This window comes from Ambystoma mexicanum, chromosome 3p (assembly GCF_040938575.1).
Source record: "Ambystoma mexicanum isolate Mex_15411 chromosome 3p, UKY_AmexF1_1, whole genome shotgun sequence".
Taxonomy (NCBI): domain Eukaryota; kingdom Metazoa; phylum Chordata; class Amphibia; order Caudata; family Ambystomatidae; genus Ambystoma; species Ambystoma mexicanum.
This window is the reverse complement of record NC_090925.1, coordinates 238572425-238588368: the sequence shown is the minus strand read 5'-3', so window position 1 is coordinate 238588368 and position 15944 is coordinate 238572425.

Sequence of the window (15944 nt, the reverse complement as noted above, 5' to 3'; positions counted from 1 at the left end):
ACCCCGGGTTACTGCTTTGCACGTCTCCCGTTCAATAAATGAAAATACTATCCCAAGATTGCCACCATGGTTATGGAAGGCGTGGCTCCATACAGAGCCCCTCTTCCATTTCCATGGCTGCCACAGATCGGGAGCAAAAGCGCATCAGCGGGGCCAGAGGGGCAACCCTCACCAAGGAATACAGGTGATTGCGGTGGCGGGGTCGAGGGACCTAAACATATTAGAATTAAGGGAGGGTGGTGGAAAGATGGCGCTGCAGGGAGTGGAAGCAGCTTCGAGGTTCTATGTAATGTAGGCTGAGATTAGGAGTTTCAGCCCACGATCCAAGGAACCTGATTGACTGCTCCCCGTACCCCGGCTGCTATTGTCAGTTGTGTCCTTAAGCAACCTTAAAGCCCTACCATCTTTTGCCACTGTATGGTGTCTCACAGGATTTCTTTTTGCATTGTTATATTTTTATTTCTATATATGTGCAGCCAGTAAAGCAGAGAATTAATGCATGATTGAAAATGTATGCTTTGAACCTCCATTTCAAACAACAGGTGGATGCTGGGAGTAAAAGAGGGTAAGGCACCTGACTGCTTGATGAACTTATTTTTGACTGTGGTAAGGCTTGCATCTGTGACCCATAATTCACTGCCATATAGGGTCACAGGGATAGCTTGAGTGTTATATGCAGTGAGGATTGCTAGGGATAACCTATCCCCACATTTTGTACCCAGGTAATTTAGGGAGCCTGCTGGCCTTTTTTTACGATCAATTCACTTTTGGTATTTTGATGGGAACAATTACAGTGTTTCTGGAAAGTGACACCCAGGTAATCATACGTACTCATTTCCTCCAGATATGACCCATCTATGTCAATGTTAGCTCTTAAGTTTTTATTGTGGTGACAAACCATCCTCTTTGTTTTGTTAAAATTAATGGTGAGGAACCTTTCTGCGCAGATCTCCTCGGTAATCTTCAGTTGCTTTATTAGACCCATCCTTGTTTTTGAAATGAGCACAGTGTCAGCACATATAGAAGCATTCTGAATGTCTGTTTAGATAGAAGGTGCATCTGTGTTCACGCATCCATCTGTTGCAGCTAGATCATTATTATATATTAAACATAGAAGAAAAGCCAGGATGTGTCTTTCTCTGACCCCACTATTTACTCAAAAAGAATATTCTTTGTTCTATACGGTCACAGTTCCCATTCACATTATTAATATAGATATTTGGACTATGACGTTCCGTACAAGGGGTGGACAATACTAAGATATTCAGAGTAAGACTTGGCAACAGCGCACTCAGGGTAGACATTAAAATATAAAATTTTAGTTAAAAAACTGCCTTGTCTCCCCCTTTTATACCATGTCAGGGTCTCAATTGATTAAACAAGGTCTTTTTGATGAAGACAGCAGAACACAACGTTTTCCTTAACTAATTTGTAAGTTCAAGATGAAGGCGATCCAAATAAGATAGCGCCAAAACATTGCAAAAACGTCGACCTCTCTGGTCTTAGTATTGTTCATGGAACAAAGGGCTGATTAAGTTGCATTTGTTGAATTAAGTCCCCCTAACCTTTCCGACATTAGTCCTTGATTGAGCCCAGTATATGTATTGATGAGCTTGTTGTGTATCTATTTCATATACTATTGTTATTGCACTTGTATGCTCTGTTGTTTTTTATGCATGCCTGACAAATTGGTAGGCTTCACCTATTTATATATAGACATTCCACTGTTTATATATTTATAACAAAGCCACGGTTAAGTTGCTAATCCCATAGGAAGAACAATTTTTGGGCGGTTTATAACTTTGCTCCCCCTGGACGAATCACCAAACTTCCAAAAAAAGTATATGGCCACTCTGAATTTTATTGCACATTTTAGTGAGGTTTGGTTCAGGGGGGGCAAAGTTATAGGGGGGTCCCAAAATGTATTTGTTTCCCATAGACATAATAGGAAAAAACTGTGCGCAAGCCTATAGCTCAAACCGCTGGACGGATTTCCACCAAATTTGTGGCAGGAGTGGTGGCTTAATCCTGAAAGTGTACTTTTGTTAATTTGGTGTAAATCCATCCAGTAATTTATTGGATAATCGGCTTACGTCATGTCCGTGGACATGCAACGTGTTCGCCGATTGGCTGGGGTGAGGCATGAGGCCTGTCACATTGTTTTGAGGCAAAATGCAATTTTGGGGAGTGTGTTTGTGGCAGGAGTGATTGAGGAGGGTTGAGGAGCAAGAGATGGGTCAAATACTGTATTTCTTTAAGTGGCAGGTGCCCTTGATGTGTTTGCCATGCCTCCGGTGATAGCGGCTGTCTGCAGACATAATGAATGTGCTGCTAGCTAATTTAATTTAGTATGATATTGGTTTTGAGTTGTTAGTACAGCATTGACTGTTATTATTATCATCTATAAGCAGCCCACATATCACAGTCAAAATGTTTGGTAGTATAGGTGTGTTGTGCTGCAGTGGTTGTGGCCAGGGTCTAGAGTCTTGGGTGCATGGACGTCAGCCATGCACCCAAGACTATATCTAGGCCCTGGCCACAACCACCACAGCATAACACACTCATATAATCAAACACCTATCAAATATGCACAACCCAAAAGTTTGTGTGCTGTTTCATTTGAAGAGTTTGTATGTGAACTTGTGGCTAGGTTATGCAGTTAAGATTGTAGAGTTTGTAGCAAGGAGTACAACATTTCTGAGTTTATTTATTAGATACTTACTGGTTGGATTTTTTGTGGTTGTATGCAGTTTTTTCATGACATGAGTAACTGGACCAGACATACTTTTTCGATCTCTGAGATAAAAGAAAAGACCATATGTTAGAGCAGGTTTTTCATAATGAGTTATTGCATTGCATAATATGCATTTCTGTATTGTTTTTACCGTGATATTAATAATTTACAAGTTCTGTAGTTCAAACCAGTGTACTGTGCAATTTGTTCAGTTTCTGTGTTTGTTTTCTAAATCATTGGGTCTGGGGGGAAAAAAATCAATGCTGGATTAAAAAAAAAAAACTTCTATGTTGTGGTACAATTTATTTCTTTCATTGTTTTACTGTTTATTTCTTGTTTCTTGCTAATCTTCTATCCGTTGGCTTGTTGCAGATTTTTGGGGCAATTATACCTGTTGGCATATTCTAATTGTTTATTTTTACTTTTATGCTATTCATCTATATGTTGGGTTGTTGCAGATTTTTTGTGGCAGTTTGATACCTGTTGGCTTATTCTAACTGTATATTCCTTGTTTGATTTCAGTGATATTTATTTATGTGTTTGCTTGTTGCAGAATCTTGGGGCAGTTAGATACCTGTTGGTGTACTCTAACTGTGCACAGTTTTGAAGTTGAAGTTTTGCTTATGTTCATACACAGATTACATATTAAATTTTGGTTTTAAGAATATTAAGTAAGCGTTTACAAGATTTGCTGGCAATCTCTGCTTTAGAGTAATGGTACTATCATTACATTTGAACCATCCACAATTCTTTTTTATATATGCAATGTAATGGCCTGCATTGGTTCTGGCTCCTGTATGGGAGATTATACCTATTATTGTGAAGGTTTTCTTATCAAGTGATACATGACCATGTGTGAATCCATCCGCTTACAGTTGTTTTTGGTACCATCTGCATTGTAACGTAAAAGCATTACTATTACATATTTACTATGTGTCTGTATTTATAAGGTGGAGCGATTATCTGAATTGCAGGTAGGAAATAATCTGTCATGGTTTGCATTTTGTGCAAGTTTCTGAAATGGAATGGATTCACAGTTAGGTATGGATACATACACAAAGCGTTCATTAGGGACTTCTTCCTGTGCCACATGGTTGCAGAGAGTGCATGTATGTTTCCACATGTATGAAATCTGAAAGATTTCATTTATAGGTATGATTCTGTTTTCCAATACTTGTAGTAAGTACATTAGAAATTCTTGTGGATCTTCTTGTGAGTATATAGTGAATTTGACTATTCCAGCACAGTAGTCCAATTCTTGTCTTATTCCATGAACACTGTAAGTGTTGTCAGGATTGTTGGTTGTATTTCTACGAAGGACTAACATTTGCAAACACAATTGGTCTGTACTGTTTAAGTAAATGTTCTCAATAAATGGTGGCAATTGGAATCAAATGTTTATTGGTATATTTGCGTAGCAATTTACAGCAGTTACATTTGAACATTTGAATGGACTTGGTAGTTCTGTGTGGAAGTCATTTGTTTGGCGTGTGTCTTGCTTCTTTGAATAAGTAGTTGAGTTACTTTGACCACTAGATTCTTGTTTGATTTCGGTACTTCACGAAGTATTAGTTTCTATTTTTTTCCTTTGGAGGAATTGTTGTGCTATACTGTATCATTTCAGTTTGAAGTCGTATTCTTTTACAACGTTTTGCTTCTTGTGGAACAGGATAGGTTTTCAGATGGGGGTGTGGAGTGAACACAGCCTATTGTATTTTAGAATGCAAGGAATATCGGCATTTACTTCAATTGCATCAAAGTTGATTAGAAATAGCCCATCAAGTGTACGTAAGCATGATAGTGCTACGAAGCTCATGCCTTCTTTAAAGACTGTGCTACCAATATCTATTAATGCTTTATCTAGGGTAAGACCTTGTGATTTGTGAATGGTCACTGCGTATGCTAGAGTTTTTGAACATTGTTCTCTGCGTACATATATGTCTTTGAAAAGAAGGAAGTGGGCTGTTGAGCATCCTATACTTTTAATTTATGATAGTTTGTCAAAGAGAATATTGGCAAATTGAATGTTGTCACGTGGGTATGTTTGAAAGCCAACAACTGTACCAAGTGCTCCATTAACTAGTCCTCACTCCATGTCAAGGTTAAATTTAAGCATTACTCTACAGTTTAAAGATAGTTTTAATATTTTCTCCAAACCGCTGTGTTGGAGATAAAGTTTTCTAGGGTATTTAGTCTTATTGTGTCTTGTTGACACATGGGTATTGTCATACCATGTACGTCCAGTTTATCTGTGGAGCAAATTTCAATTATTGGTTGCATTTCTTTTTTCAACATTGTTTCATTGAATTTGGAACAGCTTGCAAGAGTTGGCATCAAGGACATACAATTGACATGTTTGTGTGCTAATTGTTGCATGACATCATTAGGACATGAGTTATGGCCATAGAGTGTATGGATGTGACTGGTTTTTAATATTGATTGTGCTTCTTGAGATAGTACACAAACTCTAATACTTTTTAAAATGTTGGCATGTGTGAGGTCTGCAGACTGGCACATGTTTTCAGTTAATTCTCTGTTTTAGAAATGTTGCCAAAGGTTGACATTTCCTATGCTGCCAAGGTTTTTAAATTAGGTTCAGCTTTCACTGGTGTCAATTGAAGATCTCCGAAAACAATAATGTGTCTTCCTCCAAACAGCTGGTCATAGTCTGTTTTGAGGACCTCTTGTAATATGAGGTGAATCAAAGCCAACATTAGGTTGAAGACCATGCTCACCTCATCTATTAGCAACATTTTCATTTGTTTGAAAACTCTGTGTAGTTCCATTGCAGCTTCTGTGGAAAGTTTGTAATTGTGTAATTTGTTTTGGTGTTCTACTGGAAGGAGTATTAATTGGTATAAAGTGACACCGCCTATGTTGTAGGCAGCTAAAACTGTGGGGGCAGTTACAACAGCTGACAGTTTGTTGTTTGTCAATTTTTGAAGGAACTTGCTGATGATTTTGATTAAGAATGTTTTGCCCAAACCAGTTTCACCACTCACGTATAGAAGTATACGTTTGTCTTGGCAGGTACAGTTTTTATTTTCATGTTCCACACCATGTTCAATGTGTTTTGTTATTTCTTGGAAAATGATACCACACTGCTCATTGTTCTGTTGGGATTTCAGTACACCAAGTCTTCTATAGCTTGTTCATACTGACACATTGTGTTTTCTACTTCTGTCATGGCTAATTCTTCCTCATTTGCTATTAGTGGCTGTCCAAGTGGTTACAGAAGGTTGACTACTGTCGGGATAGTCCACTTGTAGTGGGCCAGGAGTTCTTCATCGTGTTGCTGTTCATTGTGCAACATTGTTTCATACTGTGTAAAGTTTACGTCTGTTATAGTGCCTTCATTTGCTTTGAAAGCGTCTTCATAGGAGTCATATGTATCCAATAACTTTTCTTCTTTTCTCCATGGTTTATAAATTTGTAGCAGGGACATGTAATACAGTTCTTTATGTTGAGGAGTTTTTAATGACAATTTGATATGATTAATTAAGCTGTGTTTGGTGAGTTTCACTAAGCTGCCTTCACAATTTACTACTCTGTATCTACCTTTCTTTTCATCTGGTTTAACATTATTTTTGTATGTGAAGATTTGTGCTACGTCGTAGAGACACATGGTTTCCAAAATGGTACTCCTGTTTGGGTAGTATGTGTCTGGTAAATTGTTTTTCAAAATGTCTTGACTGTTGGGATTATTTTTGGCTATTGTTTCTATGTCCTCATATGATTTGAGAACTATTTTTCTAGATTCAGCAGGACCAAGACTTGGCCATCCTATCGTGTCAGATTTTCATAGCAGCCACATTCTCTATGAGAGAGCATGTTCATGCCTAAGCTGTACAATTTCTGTGATAGTGTTTTGTCAGATGATAGGTCATCCCAGAGGTCCTGAAGCTCTGTTTTCTCTGGTATTGTTAAGTAGGCTGTGACATATTATGCAACTGCAGTGGAATTGCCTGCAATGTACTGCACATCTATGTTTGCATTCCATAGGAGGGCAGTGATTGCATTGTAATCATTGATGTATTTTGATGTTTCTGTTCTTTTTATGTAAGATGTGTTCTTAGGTGATTTACTTTTGACACTATGTCTGACTGAAGACATGAAGTTGTTTACTTGACCTGTTGCTGAAACTGGTCTAGGGAAACCAAAGGCACATTTGGTGTAGTATTTCCCTTTTTTAAATATTTCCAACATCAACATTTCCCACATTTGTGTCTTTGAAATTGTAAAATTTGTGGATGAAGGTCACTATGTGTTGTTTGTGAAGGGATTTCACAAGTGACTTTCGGATGAACTGCAAAACAGTGGCATCACTGTCCTTAACAAATTTAGGAGTCTTTAATCCATAATAGCATATGGCTGTGTGGTGTTCTTTTGGCTTGGTATTCTTTTCTCCAAAAGAAGTGTTGAACTTCTTTGAGGGGAGGAACAGTCTTATTACAAATAAAGTGTAGCATAACAATAAAGCGATGATGGAAATATCTTGATACATTTACAGGATCTAGAGAGCAGAGTTTTACTGGTGTTTTTATATCTATGTTTGTTCTATTTTTGTTTGCTACACGTAGGAGATTGTGTAAATCTTCCGATGCATATTCTGCACAACTTAATGTTACAAACCAAGTGGGTAGGCCAAGGTTTCTTATCATACAGAATACATCTCCGTGATGACAGAACCAGTATTCTTTTGTACCATGCATGTTTGCTAAAAGATTTGTAATATTTGGCTGCTAAACCTCATCTTTTTCTTGCACTTTTTGTAATAATTGCATAGCTGACATATTTTGAAAATGGGTACCTGATTTTAATGTGTGTGCAAATACATAGCATAGAGTTGCTAGTTCATTTTCAAAGAGAACGTGGAATATGTATTCCACGTTTTGTCTGAATCTGGGGTCGTCAGAATGCATTTGTAGAGAGCGATATTCTGATGCTGTTATCTGTATGGGTCGATCATCGTACCTTCCTCCTTTTCCTGTAGGAAAGAGTAGCGGAAAGGCTGTGCTTCTATACTTTTTCCGATATGCTGGAGGAGATCCTTTGGCTTGTCACATCTGGTACATTTCAAGTGCATCATTCACAGCATCTTTAGAGTAGAAAGGATGAATTGTATAAGGTTTACAATATTGGATTCTGTAGTAGGATTTAGAAGTTCAAATGGACCAGTTTCTGGTGACTCTTGAATTATTTCAATGGTTTCTCTCAGGTTTTCTTCAATATTAATTTCTTTGTAGTATTTGTTTTTTTTAGATATTGCAGGGCTTGTCTAACTTTATGTAAGTCCAGGAGTTGTTGCCAATTTTTTTTTGTCTTTTGTAGGTACGCCATTTACTAAGACAATTAAAGATTGATCTTTTGGCCATTGCACTCCTAGAGTGTGTACATTGTCTGTGAGATCTAATGGTAAATAAACTACTTGCCTTTGACCAATTCAGAGGGAGGTCATTTTGCTGTTTTTGGTTGGAAGCGTATTATTGCTTGAAATGGGTGCACTGTTTGAATCATGATGCTCTCATATACATGTTGTTGCTGCAGGGGTTTTGGTAGTAGGAATAATTCCAAGTTATTTGTGATAGCACGTGAAGGCGTTTGGTTGTTGTCAAGTTTGGCACTGCATTAATTGCAAAGTATTAAGGAGGCAGTAATGTCATATTTGTTTTCTGCTATAAGGTAGAAAGCTAATTGGAACCATTTTGAATCCTCATTGTCTTCTATTTTGTACGTAATGTCTATAGTTTTTTGTGGCACTTTTATAAGAAGTCCTGCGGCAACACACACACATGGTTTGGTACTTCAGCAGAGGTACTTTTAAACTTTAGTATTTCTTTTTTGTATTTGTTTAATAGAAGGTTGCTATGTGTGCAGTAGTTGCTAGATTGTTGTACATATATTTAATTTTATAAGTGGCTTTCAATTCCAAAATATTTTCTCTGGATGTGGTCTATTTCTTCGAGTAGTTGTTTGGCTGTACCATGTAGAAGATTGTTATTTAAATTGGCTATTGCTAAAGCAGGACTTTTAGCATAGTACAGTTTTTGACTAGATTTCCATTAGTTGAATGATGTGTTGATATCATTTTGATATGATGAAAGTTGTTTTTGAAAATTGAACCAGAAATGCATGCTAATGAATGTCCTTGTAGTCCTGTGTATTTGCGCACTGGACAGGCATCCATATTTTGTAGTAGTTTCATTTTGAATTTGTCTTTGCTTTTTACATACTGATTGAGGAACTGGCGTAAAGATTTGAAAGATTTTTTGGCAATGTTACACATTGATGTGCACGGCCATTTGTAGACTGGACGTTTTGGTTCAGTAGATTGGGGAGGTGTCACTTAGTTTTCTGGGGATATTTTTGTGAGCAGAGTTTCTTGGTCCATAATGGTGTTATTAAGTGTTTCATACCCTCGTCCACTGCTATGTATGGCAATGGGTTTGTTTGCTTTTGTTTATATGCTTCTTCATTAAAATATGGTTCTGTGGTCGTGGTGTGACTCCATTCACCTCCACCGACGTTTAAGAATCTATTTTTGGTGATATTCTGTTTATTGAGAAGTCTTTTTTGTAGTTTAATAGTTAGTTTTGGTAGCAGTTTCATTCTGTTTAAAACTAAAATAAATAACTTCCTTTTGAGAAGGATTGTACTGTCTATGAGAGCTTCCAGGAATAATTTACGACGTTTGTGCATGAGTGTCTGAGTATGATGTGGAGGTGTGTGATTGTTCAATGGGCAGGTAAATCAAGGTGGGAATTCTATTCTTGTATGTGTGTGTTACTATACAGATGACAATATAAAGTATGTAGCTGGCAAGGGGAAGCACTAATACTACATCTAATGGTAAAGGGTTAATATATGTGTTTCTTCTACAACACTAAAATGCTAGTGTGTTTGATTGAAAGTTAGAACATCACGTTAGCTTTTTATTTACTTTTTTGTTTGGAAAGAGCAGATTTCTTCTAAGTTCTTGTTCAAACTTCAGACACTGCTGCTTTTCAGGAGACTGGTGTTCACTGAAAGTGTAAAAGAAAGAAGTAAGTGCATATGTGTGTTTATAGCCCTTTTGTTAATGTAGAGGTTGTTTTCTTGCCTATGTACATCTGGTATATTGTATTTAGAATCTGTTAGTTGAATATGTTTTTCAAATGAGTATAATAGTAAACATATAGAGAACACTTTTTTTATGCTATGTTAATGGATGGTAAGAGATATAAGAAATAATCATTTGCATTTTGTGCTATTTTTACCGGGTCAATGGCAGAGATTGTACATAAAAGCATTCAATCTATGCCTTTGTGAAGGTATGGGTAATAAAGCAGAAGGATTTGATATAGAGGCATTGGTGTTGTTTGATCTGGGAGCCTTTAAAATGATATTGTCTGTGTGTGTGCTTCAATGAAGATGTATGTACTCATCTTGGCTGTGTGTAATTTTATAACACACTGGAGAATCTTTTTTCATAATTATACTGTTATTTTTCACATCTTATAATATGAAACAATATTTTTATAGATAGGTGTGTGTGTAAACAAACATTTGGAGAACTGAAAGCTTTGCAAGTGGCACTTCATCATAGCAGATGGGAGAAACAACAGTAAGTTCATTTTACAGTTTATTCAGGGTCAGTGGCATTTACTCTGTTCATATTTTTATTTATTTTGTTTTACATTTTTAAAGCGCTTACACAGCCAGCAGGCATTGAGGTGCTGATACAGCAATAGTTTGTTTTTTAGTTGCGTAGTTATTTTGTCTTAGTTGCGTATTTATAACGCGCTTAAACACCCAGAGGTTTCTAAGCGCGGACCCGGGAATCAAATCTGCATTACTTTGTGTCGTCTTGCTTTCAAGCTGCGCACATTGCCATTGTGCTATGCTCCCGTGATGTATTTTATTTGTAGAAGAGGTGTACATGTACTGTGTAGAACATATTCATACCTGTAGTCAGTGTTCTTGCATGTGGATGTGCTTGAATCTGAAAGTGGAAATCTTGGGAAGATTTATAATAGTTGTTGCTGTAGGTCCTCTGCAATGACAGCCAAATTGTACTGAGAGTGATCAATAGTACATCTAAAGTGCTGATCTGTGATGCAGAGTTAGATGTAGAGTTCTTGGATGTGATTGGTGGTTGATTGGGTGGCTCCTTAACAGTAGCCAATGAGGAAATGATGCAGACAGTGCAGTGGAAAGGGTAGAAGGGCTGCCCTCAGTGTTACTTAAGCGTGCCATGGACAGAGCAGCTGTTCACAGACAGGACATGCTACATCCAGGGCTTCTGAGCATCAAGTGGGAGTGTATTGTGAGGATTATGAATAGATAATCTGCCACTCAAGAATTGCGCCACAATTGTTAATTCAAAAATTTCAAAGCAACTCCTTTATTTCTTATTCGCCCTTTAATTGATATCTGTCGCCTTCTTGAGGAACTGGACCTCGACGTCCTCGGTCTCACTGAGACTTGGTTCACTGCCAGCTCTGCCACCAGCTTCGACACACTCCTACCTGATGGCTACAAGATCCTCTCCGTGCCCAGGCCTAACCGTTCAGGGGGTGGTGTTGCCCTTATCTTCCCTGAGTGGATTCCTGCCACTGTCACTCCTACGCAGACCTACTCCTCTTTTGAATGTCTTGTCTGCCGACTCTCTCTCTCTCCTAGCCATTCCCTTACCGTGGCCACTATCTATCGGCCACCTGGTCAAATTTCCTCCTTCCTCTCTGAGTGGGCTGACCTCTCCTCCTCACTCCTGTCCTCAACCACCCAACTCCTCTTTCTCGGTGACTTCAACATCCACCTCGATGCCTCCTGTCCCCCCACTGGTCTCTTTCGCGAACTCTGCAACTCTTTCTCACTCTCTATTCTCCCGTCTGGGCCTACTCACTCTGCAGGGCACACTTTGATGCTCTGATCTCTTCTGACCTTCCCCTCTCCCTCCCTCTCTCCACTCCTCTCTCCTGGAGCGATCACTTTCTCCTATCCTCCTACCTCTCCCTCCCTAACCCACAGGCAAAGCCACCCTCTTCACTGCCTCCCACCTTCTCGGTCATCCGACCCATGAAGCGCGTGTCAGTTGAGGCTTTCGCTGCTACCTTCTCGCCCCCTTCTCCCCCCTCGGCTGACTCCCACCCTGACACAGCCCTCTCCATGCTCTATTCCTCTATATCTGATACTCTCGATATCCTTGCCCCCGTCATGAGAATCCGCCTGAAGCCCAAAGCCAAATGTAACTCCTGGTATGACTCGGATCTCGTCACCCTAAAACTCAAGTGCAGGGTGGCAGAGAGGAAATGGCGTGCTTCATGTTCATCCTCTGACAAACTGGCCTGCCGCCTGCTCCAAAGGCAATACCGGCTCTCCGTTCTCACCAAGAAGAGAGCCCTTATCCAAGCCCGCATCTCTGAGGCATCTAACAACTCGGCCGAACTCTTTAAAATCTGCAAGGAGCTGGCCAACCCTGCTGCAGTCTCTACCTCTCCCGTCCCCTCCCAGGCCCTTTGCACTGCACTGGCCTCGCACTTCATCTCAAAAACTCAGGACATCCTGTCCTCGCTCTCCTCCTCTCACCTCCCTCCCTCTCTTCCCGGCTCTTCCTCTTGCTCTCTTGCAGCCGCCCCTCCGCCCTCCTTCTCTGCTTTTCCACCTTTTTCTGCTGATGAGGTTTCCAGACAAGTCCGATCTATGAAAGCCTCGTCTAAACAGGTTCACCCCTGTTCCTCCAAAACCATCAAGGACCACATCGACTCCCTGGCTCCTGCCCTGGCTGACTTTTGCAACCACTCATTCGCCTCTGGAGTCTTCCCATCCCCCCTCAAGCACTCCCTTGTGCACCCCCTCCTCAAGAAACCCTCTTCCGACCTCTCCTGCCCGGCCAACTATCGCCCAATCTCCATTACTCCCTTCCTGGGCAAGCTCCTGGAGAAACTGGCCATCTCCCAGCTTAACCTCCATGCTGAATATGTTGGTAACCTTCATGACCATCAATCCGGCTTCAGAGCGGCCAGAAGCACGGAAACTGCTCTCCTGAACATCTGTGAGGACCTGCTCCTGAACCTCGATTCCAACACTCCCTGTGTTCTCATTCTGCTCGATCTCTCCTCTGCCTTTGACACTGTCAACCATTCCATCCTGCTCAACCGTCTCCGTGATAACCTGGGTATCACTGGTCAGGCTCTGGCATGGCTGACCTCTTTCCTTTCCGGTCGACCCTCCCAGGTCCAAATGGGCTCCTTCCTCTCCGACATCTTTTTCTCCACCTGTGGTGTCCCCCAGGGATCCTACCTCTCTCCCTGGCTTTTCAACCAGTATCTGGCACTCCTTGCCCACCGCATCGCCGCTCTCTGCCCCCACTTCCAGTGCTATGCGGACGATACCCAGCTCATTTTCAGGCTACCCTCGGCCTCCTCCTCTTCTTCCCTCATCTCCGACTGTCTGTCTGCTATCCAGGAATGGTGTGCCGCCAATGACCTCTGCCTTAATGGACTGAGATTCTACTCATCGGCACACCCACTCCCTCCTTCCCTGCAGCTCTCTGGCCGGCCTCCCTTGGCCCCCTTCCTGCCCCTACCTGCAAGGCTAAAAACCTTGGGGTCATCTTCGACTCCACACTCTCCTTCTCTCCTCATATATCTGACGTCTCTAAGAAGTCACACTACCAGCTGCACCTCCTCAGAGGTATTCTTCCCTTCCTCTCCTTCCCCCAGAAGCTCACTGTCTCCCGAGCCCTGGTTCTCTAAAGGCTGGATTACTGTAACAGCCTCTATCTTAATCTGCCTGCCTCCACTCTCCGCCCTCTGCAACTTATCCAGAACAGAACTGCGAGACTTGTCCTTGGCCTCAAGCCCAGGGACCGTATCTCTCCAGGACTGAAATCTCTTCACTGGCTCCCAGTGGCTGCGAGGATTAAGTTCAAAACCCTCTGCATTGTCCACAAGGCCTTCTGGGGCCTGGGGCCTAAATACCTTCAACTCTCTCTTCCTAAATATCTTCCTTCACGAGCCCTTCGCTCATCCGTCTCCAACTCCCTCATGGTCAGCCGCTTCTCGAAGCAACGAGCTGGGGGTAGATCTCTCTCCGCAGCAGGGGCCTCCCTCTGGAACAGCCTTCCTGCCTCCCTGAAACTTGAGGAGAACCATCTCCGGTTCCGGAAGCACCTCAAAACCTTCCTCTTCGCTTCTGCCTTCTCTCTCCCTCTCCCCTGCTAAACCTGCTTAACTCCCCACTGAAATTCTGCACTAAACCTGCATCTTGGCCACTCTCAGCGACCTCGGTCCAGGGCCCAGCCACTCTCCACTTGCACTGCCTCCCTGGCTCCCCCTGCACTGTGGGACTGTCACTGTATCCCTACAGCCCCCTTCCTAGCACTTGCTCTGCACTTACCTTGCACTTGCCACCAGCTGGCCCTTTTATTTATTATTTATTATTTTATTACGCTACTTACCGTGTACTGCACATTCCCCCCCACCTCCTCCCCCTGCACTTTCTCCTTTTCCCCTTACCGCTGCACTTGCCCGATCTGAATGACACTTGGCCTAGTAGGATCGTTTGTCTGTCTTCCCCTTGTTTCCCTCCCTCCCTGCCTCGTCGCGCCTTGAAACACTTGTGTATAGGCGCGTTACAAATACCATATCATATCATATCATATCATATCATAATTCTTGTCGACACGTGTTTCGGCTACTCAAGAGCCTTTCTCAAAACAAAACAGGGCTTGGATAGAGTACACATCAAATTCTATTCACATAATTATTTTACATAAAGTGTTCATGAATTTGTACCCAAAAAGGTTCAGGCAAAAAAGAGGGTTATGTAATGTGAATACACATGTATTTTAAGAAATAAATAACAAAAAATAAATTACAATTGCATTTCATCGTAATACATATAATTTGATCATTATATACATCCAAGTCACAATACATGCCAAACAACAAAAATTGTGAAAGAACAATGAAAAAATGGAAAAGGAATAATAAAGATAAAATAACAAACAGAGAAACAAAGAGATATTGTTTTAGAATAATTAATCATAAATAAGTTCAAGTTTATATATTTTTGGTTTCAATATTAAATGCAAGTTCTCATTTGTAATCCTTGTATATTGGTTCTTTCATATATTATAATCCACAATATAAATCCCGCTAATGGATTGTAGTAAATCTCCATTCGACACACAGTAATACATGCACGTGTGAGTGCAATAAATGAATAAATTAAAATTTCTTACCCGTCTTATTGCATTAGTCCCGGGTAATTCCCTATAGTAAAAATAATAAAATCGAAAAAATATTTCCAATCTAAATCGTTATTAGCACACAACAATCTAATCTATTGATTGTCACAGAGTTTGGTTAAAGCCCAGCCTCTCGTATGAACATAAATATATCCCTCCACTTTACAGTCCTATACACCTACTTTGTTACTCAACACACCTTTACAGTCCTATACACCTACTTTGTTACTCAACACACCTTCAATTATAATCAATTTCTGTTTATCATTGTGCGATCCTATTTAGTTACTCAACACACCTTGAATTATAATCAATTTCGGTTTATCCTTGATTGGTTAAACATTCTCCCCGTTAACAAACCGTCCCCGATCTAAATGGACTCCCATATGGTTACTTGGGATGCCCGACTGCGGGCATGCAAAAACGACTCTTTCCCCTCGTTCGGAGACCCACCGCTGTTAACTTACCTTCTGCTTGGTAACAATCCGTCTCCTCGCGTCGGCCTCGAAAAGTAATGAGCCGTCGCGGGGATCCACCATGCAATGTATAGCATCACCATGGTTACACAAGTCCACCTTCTTCTCTTTCTAACATCGTTTCACACAGCGGCCATATTGGAAAGGTTTAAAGACACGCACATCATCCATTCACTTTGTCATTATTTGTATCATGATGATGTGACGTATAGAAATTAAAAAGATTAATTTTTATGTATTAATCCAATTGGTATTCCAACTGTATTTGTGTCGAATGTTATTGACCACTATCCACCCTTACATAGCGCTGTTTCTCATCTCAAACGGGACCTCCCCGATGATCTAATTTAATGTATTTATACATATTCATGTCAATCTTGATACAAGTAATTGTTATTGAAAAGGCTCGGTATTACAAAATACCCTTACATACATTATTATATATCATTATATACATATTACATATAAGATCAATTTTTCAAAAAATAAAAGAAAAAAAAAA